This window comes from Antedon mediterranea, chromosome 1 (genome assembly GCF_964355755.1).
Source record: "Antedon mediterranea chromosome 1, ecAntMedi1.1, whole genome shotgun sequence".
Classification (NCBI taxonomy): Eukaryota; Metazoa; Echinodermata; class Crinoidea; order Comatulida; family Antedonidae; genus Antedon; species Antedon mediterranea.
The window spans coordinates 2,744,574-2,764,182 of NC_092670.1; the positions used below are offsets into that span (position 1 = coordinate 2,744,574).

General features: G+C 35.4%; 2 non-coding genes across 2 annotated transcripts; both read right to left on the reverse strand.

Annotated features, from left to right (window-relative positions):
- Nucleotides 1-7,400: 7,400 nt before the first annotated feature.
- On the reverse strand, nt 7,401-7,472 carry Trnad-auc (transfer RNA aspartic acid (anticodon AUC)). The gene has a single exon. It is a non-coding gene; the product is annotated as a tRNA-Asp (tRNA).
- A 292-nt stretch (nt 7,473-7,764) lies between these two features.
- Nucleotides 7,765-7,836, reverse strand: Trnad-auc (transfer RNA aspartic acid (anticodon AUC)). Its single transcript has one exon. It is a non-coding gene; the product is annotated as a tRNA-Asp (tRNA).
- Nucleotides 7,837-19,609: the final 11,773 nt, after the last annotated feature.

The following is a 19,609-nucleotide window of genomic DNA, read 5'->3' on the forward strand; positions in this document are numbered from 1 at the left end:
CTTATTAACATGACCGAAACTATACTGAGAATGTTTTAAGCTACATTTGAAAACTGCCACTGAGGGGTTATGGCTAGGGAGTGATAGCTCAACATAATTTTTACTGGAACGAAACGCCTTAAAAACATCACCCAGTATGAGGAGGAGTTAAAGCCCCATTCCCTACGTTTTTTAGATCTAATTTAAGATCACAAACTATATTTAATGTAAAAATAATACTATATGGTCCTATTGCGATAACTTTTTTTGTCTTTAAACGGTTAAAAATGTGAAAAATAAGTCGATTTTAATAATTATAGCGGCCCGCTATAAATCCCAAAATGCATTGCGCGCGGATTGATATTTTTGTTTTCCACCTGTAATTCGCCCACTTTTCGATCGATCGTGAGGCCAAAACAAATGGAAGACTCCTAACTTTTCAGCGAAAATACCGGGTTTTCCCCAATTTGTATCAACGGAGTCTGGCAAAAATAGAAAGACAATTAATGCAGCAACTATACAACGTCAGGCTAGGTATATAGCTAGCGTACGATGTTCGCACGTTACCGATGTTTACCAGCTAGGCCTACAAAACTAAGCCTAGCCAGGCTAGGCCTAAGACCGTCCACGAGAGGTCGATCGCCGCGAGCTACTTAGGTAGTGCATTGTTTCTCACTTTTTATCATAATTTACCATAAAACGTACATTTAAGACAAGGAATGACATGGTTTAATGTTTTTAAAGTGATATATATGTATTATTTTCCAAAAAACGTCCAAAATTGCAGGGAAGGGGTCTTTAAGGTTTGTTGATTTAGTCCAGGAGTGTTAGACTTTGAGGTAGAAATAAATATGCTAAAGCTGAATTTTTCAGGATAGGTCCCTAATGTTGTCTGAAACAACATACTACTCTACTCTATCTCTCACTCTATAAAGCTCTCATTGTCCCCATCCTTGAATATGGTGTCCCAGCGTGGTTGCCTCGAACCAAAAAACTTACGGAACGTATCGAGGCAGTCCAGCGAAGGGCTACTAGGCTTGTCCTTAAACAAACAAGAGGTGAAATGGAATACGAGGAACGTCTCACTAAGCTAAATTGGCCTACACTATCTAATCGAAGAAATTATCTTCTGTTATCCTTTGTTTGTAAATCACTTATTGGAACGGTTGATTGTAGTAGTGTTCGTCAATCTATAGTTGTTAATGGCCGTCACCTTGATACACTTAAGTTCATTCATCACTATGCTCGAACCAATTGTCTTCATCATTCCGCTATTAACATATTCCCTAGGTTGTGGGAAGAATTACCGGAAATGATTAAAAATTCTTTAATTTTAGACAGTTTTCCAACATTTTTAAATTCACTTAAATCACATGTTTTATATTGACTTTGTTGAATCGACTATAATGTATTTTATCCGTTTATTTTATATTGACACTGTTGATTCGTCTATTTGTTATTTAAATATTTTTATATAGTTTATTATATCATTGTTGTTACTTTGGGAGTACGGAACCTGAACTCTTGTTATAGTGATTAGGTTCACTTTTAGGTTCCTGCCTACTCCCTTAGTTTCTGTGTTTTTGTTTGTTTGTATCTGGTTTTTGGCAATAAATAATAATAATAATAATAATAATAATACTAAAAGTCCCCGGGTTTCCCCGTTGTGCTTCAACCCGATTGGGCCATTTTTCAAAATGGCGGCCATCTTAAAATTATTTACCATATGCTGACAACCAGTAGGTGTAAGTAAACAATCTTGGTGTCAAAATACTCAGAAGACCCATATTTATATTCACTGTAATGAAAAAGTTTAACAAAAAAGGGTAAGAAATGCCTGTTTTGACCTTTGACCCTAAATTTGGATTATTTCAATATCTCATCAATGACTGACCGTAGAGACTTCAAAGTTGTCCCAAATTATTCAGAATGCCCAACTTTCTACTCACTTTAATGAAAGAAAAATACAAAATTCCTTTAGAAACCTTCTATTTTGACCTTTGAACTATTGACCTAGACATATTTTAATTTTATAGACATCTTGGTGATCGATAGGAGTACACAAGCGAAATTGCTGTCAAAATACTCAGAAGACTCATATTTATATTCATTATAATGGAAAAGTTTTAAAAAAAAATGACCGGAAATGCATGTTTTGAACTTTGACCCTAAATTTGGATTATCTCAGTATCTCATCAACGACTGGCCGTAGAGACTTCAAAGTTGTCCCAAATTATTTGGAATGCCCAACTTTCTATTCACTTTAATGAAAGAAAAATACCAAATTCCTTTAGAAACCTTCTATTTTGACCTTTGAACCCTTGATCTGGTCATATTTTATAACAAAATTGTATAGAAATCTTGGTGATCGATAGGAATACATAAGGAAATTTGGTGTCAAAATACTCCAAAACACCCATGTTTCTGTTTACTCTTATAGAAATAATGTACTAAATGCGATTGAAAGTGTTTTGACCGTTGACCTTAATCATTACATTTTAATGAGAATTAGTCTTATTTCCTGCCTATAGCTTACCTGTATAAACCGACAATAGCCCGTGCTCTCCAGAGGGAGGGCTTAGATGCAAAAAGTTAAATTTAAGTTGACATAAAGACAGACAGAATCTAACAATTAATCAGTATGGCCATTGCCATGAGAGGTAAAATTCATTACAAATTGCTCAGATGCTAAACAGACAAACCAAGCCCCAATTTTAAACTATATATATACAGTATGATACATTTTACTGTCTGTTTGGGCTTTAGCCTGTTTTCACTTCTTTTATTCATTAGTAACCAAACAAATTTTATTGTTTATTTATTCTTGAAATATTAAGGTTAGAAATTAGTCCTCCAAAAAATGCCACGCCTTTTCTATATGGCTAATGTCCATGTTTAAACTTTGGAGCTATACCAATTCTGAAATGTTTCCTCTTCGGCAGTGCCATTTAATATATAGCAGAGACCACTACTGGTGGATTTGACACACACTTATTGGTAAAATTGTTTTTTTTTTCAATTGAGCTGCACTATTACATTTCTTTGTGTATATAGGTCTGGAGTACATAATTCATCTTATAACATTTTTTAAATTGTCTAAAACTGCACACTGTACATAGTCACCCACCCAACCATTTATCAAGGTCTCAGTCTAAGTCTCATTTTAGGCTCTAGTTTTACCTCCGATTCTTATCTGATATGATGCAATTTAATTTTAAAAGAATTATTGCATTTATCTTTAAGATGTGAACATTTTTCTCTGTATTTTTTCTAATCAAAATTCTCTAAAAATCGAAAATACATCAGGACTACAATTATGATGGTTAATAAAATAAGGGCATGAAAATCTGTTGAAGACCATAACAACTTTACATGTAGTGACAATTTCTTTATAATCCATCTTGATAGATTTGTAAGAGTTTCATATTGTATTTTATTATTTAGGTGATTTGTCAAATGACACATTGTGACCCTTTGATACCTGAAATTATGGCCTCATATCTATATTGATGAATATTACTATTCGTCCATCGGACATTTTTTCTAGGCTGTTTCAGATAAATTTGACATCTCATGGCATGATGAATGGTATGATATGTCCATCATGCTATTTGGGACTTAAATTTTTAAATTATAATGTAGTGATTAAAGTCAAAGGTAAAAAAACATGGGTGTTTTGGAATATTTTGACAACAAATTCGCTTTAATTTCTATATACTTATGATATAAAATATTGTATTGGCCAGATCAATAGTTCAAATGGCAAAATAGGTGGTTTTTAAAGGCTTTTAGTATTTTTCTTTAACTACAGTGAATAGAGAGTTGGGCACACTGCTTAATTTAGGACAATTTTGAAGTCTCTACGGCCAGCAGTTGATGCGGTATTGAGATAACCCAAATTTAGGATCAAAGCTATAAATTTTGAAACCAATTTCGTATCCTAGCGATCACCAAGATGTCTATAAAAATAAATATGCCTACGTCAATAGTTCAAAGGTCAAAATAGAAGGTTTCCAGTTTTTGGTATTTTTCTTTCATTAAAGTAAATAGAAAGTTGGGCATTCCGAATAATTTGGGAAAACTTTGAAGTCTCTACGGCCAGTCGTTGATGAGATATTGAGATAATCCAAATTTAGGGTCAAAGTTCAAAACATGCATTTCCTGTCATTTTTTTAAAAACTTTTCCATTATAATGAATATAAATATGGGTCTTCTGAGTATTTTTACACCAATTTCGCTTATGTACTCCTATCGATCACCAAGATGTCTATAAAATTAAAATATGCTTAGGTCAATAGTTCAAAGGTCAGAATAGAAGGTTTCTAAAAGAATTTAGTATTTTTCTGTCATTAGAGTGAATAGAAAGTTGGGCAATCTGAATAATTTGGGACAATTTTGAATTCTCTACGGCCAGTCGTTGATGAGATATTGAGATATTCCAAATTTATGGTCAAAGGTCAAAACAGGCATTTTCGGTCATTTTTTTAAAAACTTCTCCATTACAGTGAATATAAATATTGGTCTTCTGAGTATTTTGACACCAAAATTGTTTACTTACGCCTACTGGTTGTCAAAATATGGTAAATAATGTTAAGATGGCCGCCATTTTGAAAAATGGCCCAATCAGGTTGAAGCACAACAGGGAAACCTGGGGACTTTTAGTATGTTGTTCCAGACAACATTGGGGACCTATCCTGAAAAATTCAGCTTTAGCATATTTATTTCTACCTTTGGCCCTTTTTTTGTCTAATACTCCTGGACTAATTGTGGATGGGAAGAGGAGAAAGAAGGCTGGGGCAGAGGTAATTCAGCTGTATCAAATTAGATATTTTAATCATTAGCCAATATGACACCTATTCATTTACACAGTTTACAGTACTTAAGTACTTAAACAATAGGCCCTATCATATCATAGCTATGTATCGCCCTCACGTTACGAAGCAAGTTGTAGAATTTAAATTTGTACTGGGAAAGATTTTTTTTCTCACCTGAGTTTTGGGGTGTGATTGAAGAGGGGTGGAAGTTGGTGAGTATAGGGAGATACAATTCAATTTTTTGAAATGAAAGTGAAAAGAATAAAGGAACTACAGAATAACAACGTTTCAGATGATTTCAGGTCCTGAATTTGCGGAAGAAGAGTGATTTCTGTATTGCTCTAAAAAGAACAAATATAGGACAGAGAAGTATTGCCTAGAGCCCCACAAGTCACCCTATGTAGAAAGTCGGTTCTTAGTTTTGGTTGAGCAGACAGTGAAGTATTAGATGTGAAATGTAATAATAATATGCCCTGCACTTAAGATTCTTATTAACATTTTTGCTTACCCTCATCCATTTTGTTTTCTTCTATTTTAGTTGATTGTGCTGGATTTTCTTCCATATGTTTCCCCGGTTTGTCTAAGGGAGCATTTTCATTATTGCCAGATGCCTTTTTTTCTGATGCATTTTGTTTTCCTTTCACTTGTTTCACTACTTCTCTAGCAACTGCTTTCTCATACATTTCAGAAGCTTTAAAAAAATGTAATTTGTTTTTGTATATTATGAATATGTTAATTTAATCAACATGTTAAAAAGGGAGAAACACACACTTATTTCATTAATATGATGCATGCCAGCTTGAGAGAGCCACAAATGTATGAAACCCACTGACGCCTAAGGATGTGCGGCTCCTTACAAGGGCTTACAACAAACCAACAAATACAATAAAGTACAAAGCTTTCAAAGCAAACAAAACATACAGCACACACATTTGAATAATGAACATATCCATGATATTACAGAATAAATCCAGTTCTGTGTTGTATACAAAATTATTTAGGTAAAATGAAGCAAGGTATCAATTTATTTTGAATTTATTTTAATTGAAGCAGTAATCAAGAAATTGTATGTAAAACAAATCATTTTATAAATAAAATCCATAAAACATGACAATAAAACTACATAATCAAATTAAATAAATGAATATTATTGCTAAACAAGAATCATGTGCCTTCAATGTCATGAAACTTCGTGTCCTGTAAGTTTGTTCTGTACCTGTGTGTTTGTTGTTCTGTCTAACTTATTTATTACTTCATTGTGTGGGCTTCCACATCACAGGCTTGCCTTTCGTGGATTGCCATCTTTTTTTCCACATGTTGCTGTTCTTTTTATATAAGGTATTATTTGATGTTATCAATATATTTAAAAAAATAAAATTATTTATTTATTTATATATAATTTACACAGTGCTATGCAACACAATTGATGTGTATATATGTATGTGTGTGTGTGTATGTATATAGCTCTGCTAACTTTTCTGGCTGTTTACTTTATCGTTTTGATTTAGCTTTTCGCTTTTTATTTTTGTATCTCCATTGAGATCCAGCCACTGATACCCACAGCATTGTCATTATTTTCCAGTATTTTGCCTTTGGATTTATATATATTTGTATATATATATTCATATGTTCTTTGCCTGATTTGTTTATATATATAAATATTGTATATTTATATATATATGTAACTGAAAATAGTCTATATGGGCAATATATTTATATTATATTTCCTCATCTTTATCGTTTCAAATTAATTAATTAACATTTCAGTATATCGCCGGGCTGTTTAGAATTAATGTTTATTGTCTGATGAGTTTGTGTGTATGTATGTATGTATATATGTATATGTGTATGTATATATATATATATATATATAAATCGTGGTGAATTTAACGCAGACCATGAAAGCGAAAGTGCTCGATACAAAATGTAGAGCCAAATATAAATAAATGAAAGACGCTAGTAAATTACCAACTGAACATTTTATTGCACTACAGGCTGTTTCATGAGTATGAACTCAATCTTCAGGTGCTTGGCTCTGAATGATAGTCACAAGTGAATACAAAAAGCTATAATGAAGTCTTAAGGCAAACTGTTTATGTGAACAATAGTATGCTAATTAGCAAGTACAACACATCTCTATTTCCTGGACAGTCTATTGATAACCAAATTCTTATTATCTAAATTACTGATACTTTAGTAGAAACTTTCTCCTATGTCTATATGCACTGACTAATTCGTTCCTATGGTTAAGTGAGCTGGTTTCAGGCTTGCATATAATATAATACTTCTCTTGTAAGCATAGATTACACCGTTTGTTAACATTGGAATATGGTTTACACTTCTTTATTATTCGCCATTTAATGTTATACTTTATGTTATCATCTTTTAGCTTCCAGATGTACTGGCTAAGCGTTGTGCTGTTTTTGTATTTAACATTACGGAATGAACTATTGTGTGCGTTATATCTGCATTTAAATGTGTTATATATATATATATAAACAAATCAGGCAAAGAACATTAATTCTAAACCGCCTGGTGATATACTGAAATTTAATTAATTAATTTGAAACGATAAAGATGAGGAAATCTGTGAGAATGAGAAAAAGTCGCCCCAACCGAGACTCGAACTCGGACCGCCTGCTTGATATGCAGATGTCCTAACCATTAGACCACTGGGGCTTTCATGGTATTGTTCGAACTCGATTGGATAGCGACTCTTTAACATTCTCGGCGTGGTACGGCGGAACAGCACTAGTCCTCAGTTGTACGCACGCGCACCAGAGATCAAATTGATACGCCCTCATCTTACAGTATTTTTATTCACGAGGCGGGATCTCCGAAGAGATACTTTTATATATATAAACAAATCAGGCAAAAAACATTAATTCTAAACCGCCCGGTGATATACTGAAATTTAATTAATTAATTTGAAACGATAAAGATGAGGAAATCTGTGAGAATGAGAAAAAGTCGCCCCAACCGAGACTCGAACTCGGACCGTCTGCTTGATATGCAGATGTCCTAACCATTAGACCACTGGGGCTTTCATGGTATTGTTCGAACTCGATTGGATAGCGACTCTTTAACATTCTCGGCGTGGTACGGCGGAACAGCACTAGTCCTCAGTTGTACGCACGCGCACCAGAGATCAAATTGATACGCCCTCATCTTACAGTATTTTTATTCACGAGGCGGGATATCCGAAGAGATACTTTTATATATATAAACAAATCAGGCAAAGAACATTAATTCTAAACCGCCCGGTGATATATATATATATGTATGTATGTGTGTACATATGTACATATATATATAAATAAATAATAAATAAATGTTAATGTTCTTTGCCTGATTTCTTTATATATATAAATATGTATGTGTGTAACTAAAAATAGTCTATATAGGCTATATTTATATTATATTTCCTCATCTTTATCGTTTCAAATTAATTAATTAAAATTTCAGTATATCACCGGGCGGTTTAGAACTAATGTTCTTTGCCTGTCGTGTTTATATATTATATTCATGAAATGTATTATTTGAAACTCGTACTTACTTTTCTTTTTTTAATACCTTATTCATTTGTTTTATTATTGATTGAAAGGTTGAATTGAATTGAATTGAATCTTTCAATTCGATTATTCAATAAATATACTGTTACGTTTATTGGTTACTGTGAGCTCGTATTATACAGACTATGAATTAAGTAAACAACAATCGTGTAACTCAAACTTGAACTATTTATTCAACAACAATATGGCTGCCAGTTGGCAATGTATGTGCTAACCTAATGAGGGCGGTATACAGTAGCATCTCATGACATCCCTCTTTCTCAGCTTTAACATTCATGTGTAAATTGGAATGTTACGATTATGTATATTATTAAAAGATTTAATAATTATTAAATTGCAGTATGCTTATCTGAGATATGTGTAGTATTTATACAGTAGTATTATTTTTAATTGCATATTTTATATTTAGCATTGATCTTCTGGTTGGTGTACATTAATTATGGTACCTGTGCTATATTATGAATTATGATAACTAGAGGGTGAGCTCGCTTCGCTCGCTCCCCCTCTAGGAAGTGTAGACGATGGTTCTCGGAATGATAATGTTCTCCTTATACGTTTTCTGTCGGTTACCAATATTGAAACTGCTTGACATTCGTAAAACTAAACTACTTTGTTTCACAGTGTTTTAGATGATTAATAACATTTTAAAGTATAGTTTTTATTGTTTGGTAGGGCCCTTTGGGGAGGCAGAGGTCATTTGAGGGAGGTGCTTATTCGAGGGATATATGTTAAATTTTTTAGTTTTAATAATATGGTAACATTTATAATCAAATGAAACCCTCTAATAGATATGAAAAGTGCTAAAAAAGAATAACAAATGCTTGGTAAATTGTAGATAACAGTGCGGTGAATTCTACTACAAATAGTATAATTTGTGTTATTATAAATATGTGGATGGACGTTTATTAGATAAGATAAGATAAGATAAGATAACTTTTATTGATCCTCAAAAAGGAAATTCATTGCTCGTCATAATAACAAAGAAAACACTATAAAAACAAATATAGCATAAAACCATTCATATAAAAACATCTAAAAAATTACAATATAAAATTATCTTCTTGACTTCCTGTTATAGTTGGGTTGGGTTGGGTGGGGGGGGGGGGAGGGTTATTATTCAAAGTGATGTTTTATTGGAGAGGCGTTTATTCAAATGAATACCATCCTAATAATTATTAATACATTATTTAATTTAATCATCTTTTGAAACTAACTGCCGTGACAGAGTGGGCCCAAGAAAGAAGACATTACGGCTTGCAACATGGGCAGACATCTCGGTCCTAACGGGACACAGGAAGATAGCCTACAGTTATTCCTGCAAGCTTACTCAATAAAACTCAGCTATCGGGATTTCACTCGAAAAATGTCTTATCATCAAATCTCCCTATGTAATTTTATAATACTATTCCCCACAATATATTCTGATTCTTTATGGCGTATATTTAATTTGATCTTTATTAATTTGCAGTATAATTCCTATTATTTAACTACTGTACCTTCACACATGCCTGGTATGTTTTCCAAAGGGACACTGTATTGATTGATGGAAAGTGCCTGTTTCCAGTCACCTTTAGGGTCAAATCTATTATTTTAACTGCTCCCTTGTGTATAAAAGAGAGAAAATATTTGAAACCAGGTTGTTGCAAGGTGAACTTATCTTAAACCCGGAAATTACTATGACCAGGAAGAATTGAAATTGAGATGAAAATCTAATGTTGAAATCATAAATTGTGTTAAAAAACTCTTTATAATATCTTCCTAATATAGAAATATGGAACAATAGCGTCGCTGTGAACACTAATGTTATCAAATCTACGTTTCGCGGTACATCTCAGATAGATAAGGTAGGTATCCAAGGCGGAGATTTGTACCGAAGTTTTTGCATTGTGCTCGCCTATGTTAGAATTAACCATAATTTATATATAGATGCTTTAATTTTAACTCCATAAACATTTAAAACATTCATTATGGAAAAACAAGATGTTGTTTTATTATCAACACAATGCTTGTGATATCTTTATATCACACATCTTTTACAGATCTAGCCTGTTAGGCTTTTTAACTGCTCTGCCTGATTTTCTTACATATACATTATTATCAATGTTGGGTATTTGTTGAGCAGGTTTATTAGTTACTGTCTTTCTGTCCTTTTTGTGCTCATTCTCACAACTCTCTTCCATTATATCTTCTTCGATCAATGGTTCTGTGAATTTGAACGATTCTCCAGTTTGGCGGATATGGCGTCTGTTTCTGCGGTATGTCCTGATGTAGTTTTCACAATGTAGGAACGTGGATGGTTTGTAGTACTTTGTACTACCGCTGGTTTCCATTTCTTTGAGCAATAGTCTTTTATTCTGACGCTTTCACCGACATCCAAATTTTTCAGTGGTCGTTCATGTTGATAGTAATTTAGATTCGCATCTTTTGACAATATTTTCAATGTCGCTGTCTATGCCAATCCAATATACGCTTTCTCGCGCTCTCAGTCTACACTTTTCAATGCCTTGGTGGCATGTGTGTATTTGCTCAAGAATATCTTGCTTCATTATTTTTGGAATTACAATACGATATCATTTTAGTACAATTCTGTCGTGGACCGGCAGCCCAGAGACATTTGGTTAGATGAGCTAGGTACCAATATCTGACTATTTGAGTGTGTTGGGCATCACTTGAAGTGAATGAAAATGGGAGTCTGCTGGGTACCCCCTGCTGCGTCTAGACTGGGGGGACCCCGAAACGTGCTAAAAAATCGGCACAGGTTAGATGAGAGAGATACCACCTAATTTTACCACCATGGGATGCCCATTGGCATCCTTATAACAGTATCCAAAACGACAGACTTTTTCTCTGCTGCAAAAGGCCCACCAGACCCCCCGAGGGAGGGCCTAAAATGGGGTTAGCATAGATGAGTGAGGTACCACTCAAAATCAATTCCAAACGAACAAGTTGTGTTCATACAATACTAAATGGATAACAACAGACTAATTGTCTGCTGCACCGCAAGTGCCAGACACCCTAAAGTTAGACTAGAGACCCCCCTTCCCCCAACTAACCCAGCTTAGATATTGTAGATACCACCAGCAACCAATGTTATATGATTTACCACATTGTAAGCAATACCAAATGACCTATTACAGACTATCTGAACACTGCCCTGGCCCTGGCAGACCCCTCTAAAGTTAGACTAGAGACCCCTCTTTCCCCAACTAGCCCAGCTTAGATATTGTAGATACCACCAGCAACCAATGTTATATGATTTAGCACATTGTAAGCAATCACCAAATGACCTATTACAAACTATCTGTACACTGCCTTGGCCCTGGCAGACCCCTCTAAAGTTCGACTAGAGACTCCATTCCCCCAACTGACCTATCTTAGACATTGTAGATACCACCAGCAACCAATGTTATAATTATGATTTAGCACATTGTAAGCAATACCAATTGACCTATAACAGACTATCTGTACACTGCCTTGGCACTGCAGACCCCTCGAAAGTTCCCCCATTTACCCTAAGTATATAGGTACCTTAGATATTGTAGATACCACCAGCAGCAAAAAAAAAACACCCAAAACAACATGTTTAATTGAATAAAGTTTAACTTTAATCGAACTAACACAAAACAATTGAAAATATATCACATCAATGACGATAAAATGACCATTACCATTCTAAAGGGAAAAATAGTTTAAGAGTTTCAATTAAACCTTATATATTATAAGCCAAATATATATAACAAGTATGGATTCGGGTAAATTTAGCATTCCTTGCCTTTGGATGTCAAAGATACATCCGTCTGTAACTCTTGGACATATTTTAAGAGAAAGCTTAGTAGTAATCATCCTAATCAAATTCAGGATTGTAGTAACTTAATCTAAAGTGATTTGATTAATTAATAGTGGGTAATTTTAAATGCTGTATATTATAATTTTAATCCTGTATTCATATTTTATATATATATATATATATATATATATATATATATATATATATATTCAGGTTGAAATTTTCAGACCGTTTGGATAGAGTGCTCAATACCAAGGTAGAGCATAAATAAATAAAATAACAGCAGAAAACTTGGTTAATTCATTGTTTTAATCACTACAATTCGTACGAAACAAATTTGTAGTGATTAAAACAATGAAGTAACCAAGTTTTCTGCTGTTATTTTATTTATTTATATATATATATATATATATATATATATATATATAATCTCCAAAGGCAAATTACTGAAAACAAGGCCAACAGCCATTAAGTCGCGTGCTACAATGCATAGTGATACCGGACCGACAGACAAACAGACTGACAGACAGACAGACCGACAGACAGACGGACCGACCCACATAGTGAACTATACTGACCGAAATTACTGAACATGTTTAAAAATGTTGAAATGTTTAAAAACATTTATATTTTTTTAATTTACACGTGCGTAGCCTGTCACATTTGACGTGCTCGTATAACGTAATTTCGAGTTGAAAATTAAGTCAAGAAAACAGAAATCGGGCAAAAAGTGTGCGCAATAACATTTAACGCGCAGTGCGCGCGCAAAAATCTGCGCACTCATGGCAATTTTGTAAACGCTTAAAATTGCCTGAAACGTACTCTTATTTCATCGAAAATAAATTTTGAAAATTTTAAGCGCGCGTACGCATGCGTTACATGCGCTACGCACGTAATTGTATTGCCATATGATGATTTATGCCCTGAAATTTATGAGTACCAAATTTTATTTAATTGTGATTCATGGTTGTTAAGATATGATTACAAACGTGATTTCGTTAAATCGTGCGTAGACCGCGTAATTTTTTATTGCGCACCGTGAAAACATAACCACATCGATTCCTGGCCATAAGGAATATTCTGTGAAAAATTGACTTAGCTAGATTAAACTGATATCAAGATAAGGTCATAAAGCGACAAAACGCATAGTGATACCGGACCGACAGACAGACCGACAGACAGACCGACAGACAGACCGACAGACAGACCGACAGACAGACAGACAGACAGACCGACCGACCGACTTAGTGAACTATAGAGTCGCTTCCACGCGACTAAAAATGACAATGCTGTGGGTATCAGTGGCTGGATCTCAATGGAGATACAAAAATAAAAAGCGAAAAGCTAAATCAAAACGATAAAGTAAACAGCCAGAAAAGTTAGCAGAGCTTTCGGGCAACACTAGCACTGATTAGCCCTTCATCAGTGCAAGTCTATATATAAATATATATATAAACACAACAGGCATAGAAATAAATTCCAAACCGCCCGGTGATACACTGACAATTATTTAATTAATTTTTGAAACGATAAAGATGAGGAAATCTGGGAGAATGAGAAAAAGTCGCCCCAACCGAGACTCGAACTCGGACCGTCTGCTTAATATGCAGTTGCCCTAACCATTAGACCACTAAATATATATATATATATATTTATAAGTCCAAAGGCAAATTACTGAAAAAATGACAATGCTGCTGTATATATATATATATATATATATATTTATAAATCCAAAGGCAAATTACTGAAAAAATGACAATGCTGTGGGTATCAGTGGCTGGATCTCAATGGAGATACAAAAAAAAAAGCGAAAAGCTAAATCAAAACGATAAAGTAAACACTAACAGCCAGAAAAGTTAGCAGAGCTTTCGGGCAACACTAGCCCTTCATCAGTGCAAGTCTTATATAGATGCGTTGAGGCTGCAAACGTGCTCAATTGGAATCAAGAGCGAATTTTTATAAAGTAGATGGAACACGGACGTCAGTCTATTACACGGTGTTTCACGTTAAACGATCTTCAGATAGACTGAACAATACCGTATCTCAATCGAAAAAAAATATTTAAAAAAAAAAATTATAAATATATATAATTTTTTTTTATGTACTTTATTTATGTAGATATGTAGTACTGTATCTATTAAAAAAGGTATTTGAAAAAAATTAGAGATCTCAATGAGATCCAAATTGGCAATTGCCGCAAAATCCTCACTGAGTTTGACGTTGAAATTCACTCTAGAACTAAGAAGTTGAAAAGAGAACTTCCTGCATCCTAGTTTAAAAAAAAACTCAAGATTATCACCAATGACTGGCGTAAACAATCAACGGTAATGGCCCGAAGGGAACATCACAAATTTGGTCTACCTGCAGACTTGGTCATTTCAACACAAATGACTCTACCTTCGGATGACGACAGGGCTTTTAGGAAACCCTGCAGAAGGTTCGTTGGGACATATAACAAGAATCAGAGCAACACCTCTGATTCAGTTGTTGAAATTAATTGTCGACTTTCCGAAGGAGAGAAAAAACTTCTTTCCCGAGGACTTAAATTCTGCCCAAAACCAAGGCAGGTCGGCGCACAACAACTATCTTTGGATATAGAGGCTTTTTCTAGAAGATTACGATTACGTGAATATTTTGCTGATTCAGACAGCAGCACCACGCAAAACGAAGGCAACGTTAATAAATTTAAACCAAAAAGTTCCTGGAATCCACCTAAAAATCGTTGTCCAGCTTTAGAAACATTTATCCAGGCTATTGAGGAGGATGTACAAAACTACGTCCCGAGTCCAGATAAACGTGACAATCTCAAAACAAGAGAGGCAGGCCATTGCCAAATTGCGTCAGCGTAAAGATATCATCATTAAACCCGCTGATAAAGGTTCTGCCACTGTTGCTATGGACATCAAATTTTATTAAGAGGAATCCTTAAGACAGCTTCATTATATATCGTAAACTCACAACGGAACCCACCCCGGAAATTGCGGATAAGGTGGCAAAATCTGTTTCTGTGATGGTAAAAAAAAACACTCCATCGATCCTAAGATTTACAGTTACCAAATCCACCAAATCCACTAGTAGCGTTGATTTTGTGGACACTATAGTGACCATAGAAAATGGTACTCTCAAAACTGACCGATTCCGTAAACCCACTGATAAAAATATGTACCTGCTCCCTAGCAGTTGTCATCCCCAACACTGTACTAAAAACATACCGAACAGTAAAGCATTACCTATCAGACGTATCTCTTCTTCAGATGATTTAGATTTTCTGAATCGTACCGAAGAACTAACCGGACATCTCCGGAATAGAAATTACAAACCTATCACCCTAGGTTGCCTCCATTACGGGGCTATTAATTTATTGAGAAACATATGCCCATTCTACAGTCCACAGAACGTCTCAGGACTGTTTTTCCGGGAACCACCCATTATTGCATTTCGTAGACCTCCCAACCTTTGTGATATATTAGTCAGATCCAAATGTAAGAGTGAAATTAACTCTCATGACAGTCAAAATTTGGGCAGTCACCTTTGCGGCAAATCTTGCAAAACTTGTTCATTGGTTGATTCTACTGAAAAATTTAAGAGTAACCAAACTGGCCGCATTTTTCGGATAAGACAATCAATTAATTGTCTAACCAAAAACGTCATTTATCTCATATACTGTAATATTTGTGGCAAACAGTACGCCGGAGAAACAAAAAACACTCTCCGTATGAGAATGACACAACACAGATCAGCTATCAGTTCACATTAAAGCTTGTTCAACCTGTAGCCGAACATTTTAATTCAGCTGGTCACTCGATAACAAATTTCAGAGTTATTGCAATATTCCATGTGTCAAATGGAGCGACAAAACTCGCAAAGACAAGGAAAACCACTGGGAATTACAACTTAAAACCACAAAACCTTTTGTACTTAACATTAGAAACATACTCCCAGGTTGGTAAAATTATTCCATTGTCTACCAAAATTTAAGTTTCAATATTAACCACCATTTAAGCTGTTTTTAGTCGCGTGGACGCGACTCTATAGTTCACTATGTCGGTCGGTCGGTCTGTCTGTCGGTCCGGTATCCATATGCGTTTTAGCACGCGACTTATGGCTGTTGGCCTTGTTTAGTTTCATTCCAAAATTGTTTATACTGTATCTCTACCAAGCTACCTTCTTTGTTTTCTACTCTTATTCAGACTCCACCCTGTCTCCTTTTGTTGTATTTCTTTTATTCCTGTCCACCCAGGCAGCACTTGCCAGCTCTTATCCTTCACTTGCAATGATGAAGGGCTAGTGTTGCCCGAAAGCTGTGCTAACGTTTCTGGCTGTTTTACTTTATCCTTTTGATTTAGCTTTTCACTTTTTTTTTGTATCTCCATTGAGATTCAGCCACTGATACCCACAGCATTGTCATTTTTTCAGTTATTTGCCTTTGGATTTATATATATAAATATATATAGAGGATTAAGATTATAATATACAGCAATTAAAATTACCAACTATTAATTAATCAAATCACTTTTGATTAAGTTACTACAATCCTGAATTTGATTAAGGTGATTACTAAAGCTTTCTCTTAAAATAGGTTGCAAGAGTTACAGACGAATGTATCTTTGACATTCAAAGGCAAGGAATTCCAGATCCTCACAATTCTAGCAGGAATGCTAAATTTACTTGAATCCGTACTTGTTTATATTTGGCTTATATAAGTTTGAAATGAAACTCTTAAACTATTTTTGCCTTTAAAATGGTAATGGTCATTTTATCGTCATTGATGTGATATATTTTGTTTTGTGTTAGTTCGATTAAAGTTAAACTTTATTCAATTAAACATGTTGTTTTAGGTGGTTTTTTTTTGCTGCTGGTGGTATCTAAGCTAGGCCATACTTGGGGTAAATGGGGTCTTTAGTCGAACTTTAGAGGGGTCTGCCAGGGAGTGTACAGATAGTCTGTAATAGGTCATTTGGTATTGCTTACAATGTGCTAAATCATATAACATTGGTTGCTGGTGGTATCTACTAGCTGGGCTAGTTGGGGGAATGGGGGTCTCTAGTCTAACTTTAAGGTGTCTGGCACTTGCGGTGCAGCAGACAATTAGTCTGTTGTTATCCATTTAGTATTGTATGAACACAACTTGTTCATTTGGCTTTAATTTTGAGTGGTACCTCACTCATGCTAACCCCATTTTAGGCCCTCCCTCGGGGGGTCTGGCGGCCTTTTGCAGCAGAGAAAAAGTCTGTCGTTTGTAATACTGGTATAAGGATGCCAATGGGCATCCCATGGTGGTAAAATTAGGTGGTATCTCTCTCATCTAACCTGGGCCGTTTTTTTAGCATGTTTCGGGGTCCCCCGGTCTAGACGCAGCAGGGGGTACCCGGCAGACTCCCATTTTCATTGACTTCAAGTGACCCCCAACACACTTAAGTAGTCAGATATTGGTACCTAGCTCATCTAACCAAATGTCTCTGGGCTGCCGGTCTATAGCTCATCGCGAAAATTTCAGAATGCGAGGATTTGCTCTGGACATTCGTTGCAATATTCAGGCCAACCTTTTGTTATAATTTTTTTAACGGCCTGCAATTGCTCGTCATTTGTAGTTGCTTCTCTAATTTTCTCAAACCTGGAAGTGGATGCATTTACTATTTCGTCAATAGTGCAGTTAATTTCTTTGAACTCTTCACCTTTGCCTGGTAATCTTGATAGTCCATCAGCTACTGGGATGAGTACGTATTTAACGGTATACTCGTACGGTTGTATCCTGAGTAGCATTCTCAATAATCTTGCTGGTACGTTTTTAGATTTTTCTTGGTGATCGACTCTAGCGGTTTGTGATCCGATTCTACTGTCACGTGTCGGCCATAAATGTAATGATGAAATCGTTCCAATCCATATACTACACCAAGCATTTCTCTCTCTTTCGATATTGCTGTAGTTACTTTCAGTTTCTGTGAGGCTTTTGCTCACATACGCTATAGGCTGCGAGACTTGCATTAGCGTTGCTCATAAGCCTTTCTGACTTTTGCGTCTGTCTGCACAGTAATTGGCTTCTTTGGGTTGAAATATGCTAGGAGTGGTTGTCTTCCTATCTCTTCCTTTATCTTTGCGAATGATCGATCATGTTCTGGACCCCAGATAAATTCGGAGTCCTTCTTTGTGAGATTGTGCAAGGGGCTTGTTAAGATAGCTAATGTAGGTGTAAAACGTCCTAAGTAATTAACCATTCCTAGTAGCGAGAGTAATTCTGCCTTGCATGTAGGTGCATGCATCTCCTGAATTGCAGCAATTTTTTCGCTGTCTGGTTTCAGTCCTTCTGAGGTTAGATAATGTCCGAAAAAGTTAATAATTTGCTCTGCATTTGTCAATATTTAATCTTAGACCGACCTGTCTAGTTTTCTCCATCACTTTCTTGAGATTCGCATCATGAGTTTTTTCATCTTCTCCAAAGACTACAATATCATCGGCTATCCCTACAACACCGTTTAGACCATCAAATGTTTCACCAACTTTCTTTTGGAACACGTCTTGTGCGGATATTAACCCGAAGGGTAAGCGCTTGAAACAGTAACGTCCATATGGGGTGTTAAATGTTGTCAGTGTTTCAGAGACGTCATCAAGTTTGATATTCCAATACCCTGATCGTGCATCAAGTTTCGTAAAATACTTTGCACCTTGTAGTCTAGGTAGTATGTCACAAGTGTCTGTGTATAGTATTGGGGTCTCTTGACCCATTTATTTAAGTCCCTGGTGTCAAGGCATATTCTCAGATCTCCTGATGGCTTTGTTACATAAACAATACTGTTAACCCAATCTGTGGGTTGATCTACCTTTCTAATGATGTCAAGGTCCATAATTCTGTTTAATTCTTTCTTCAGAGCGGCTCTTTGAGATTCTGGAACATGTCTGGGTGCGTGCACGACAGGTTCTGCTCCATCTTTTAGCTCAATTTTGTAATTTCCTGGGAATTTTCCTACGCCTTCGAAACAGTCTGGATATTGTTTGGTTAGTATGCCTTTTGGTGAATCCAAAGTCACTTCAGTGATATCACAACGTTCTCCTGAACATTTACAGCTTGCTAAACAGTTCAGTGTGATACGGTTGAAGTCTAGACAGGCTCTCAGACTTAACATTGTCTTACCCTTGTCTTCTGTAACATGGAACTTCAATTTCTTGGTCATTGTACCATGAGTAAAAGTGATATTTGTCGCTCCATACATTGTTGTTTTGTTACCATACCATAGGCTGTTAGCTTTATGTTTGTTTTCGTTAGGTCTATTGGGTTTCCGTCTTTGATTTTCTTGGGAAATTTGTATACTCGTAGTGGCATTACATTCACCTCTGCTCCGCTGTCAATTTTACATTTCACAGTTTTCTAGTTCATTAGCAGTGTCGCATGTGCCTGTGTGTCTGACCCATTTTCAATGGAGTCTAATGCAAATGAATCTGTTTCATCTGTTATCACTTTT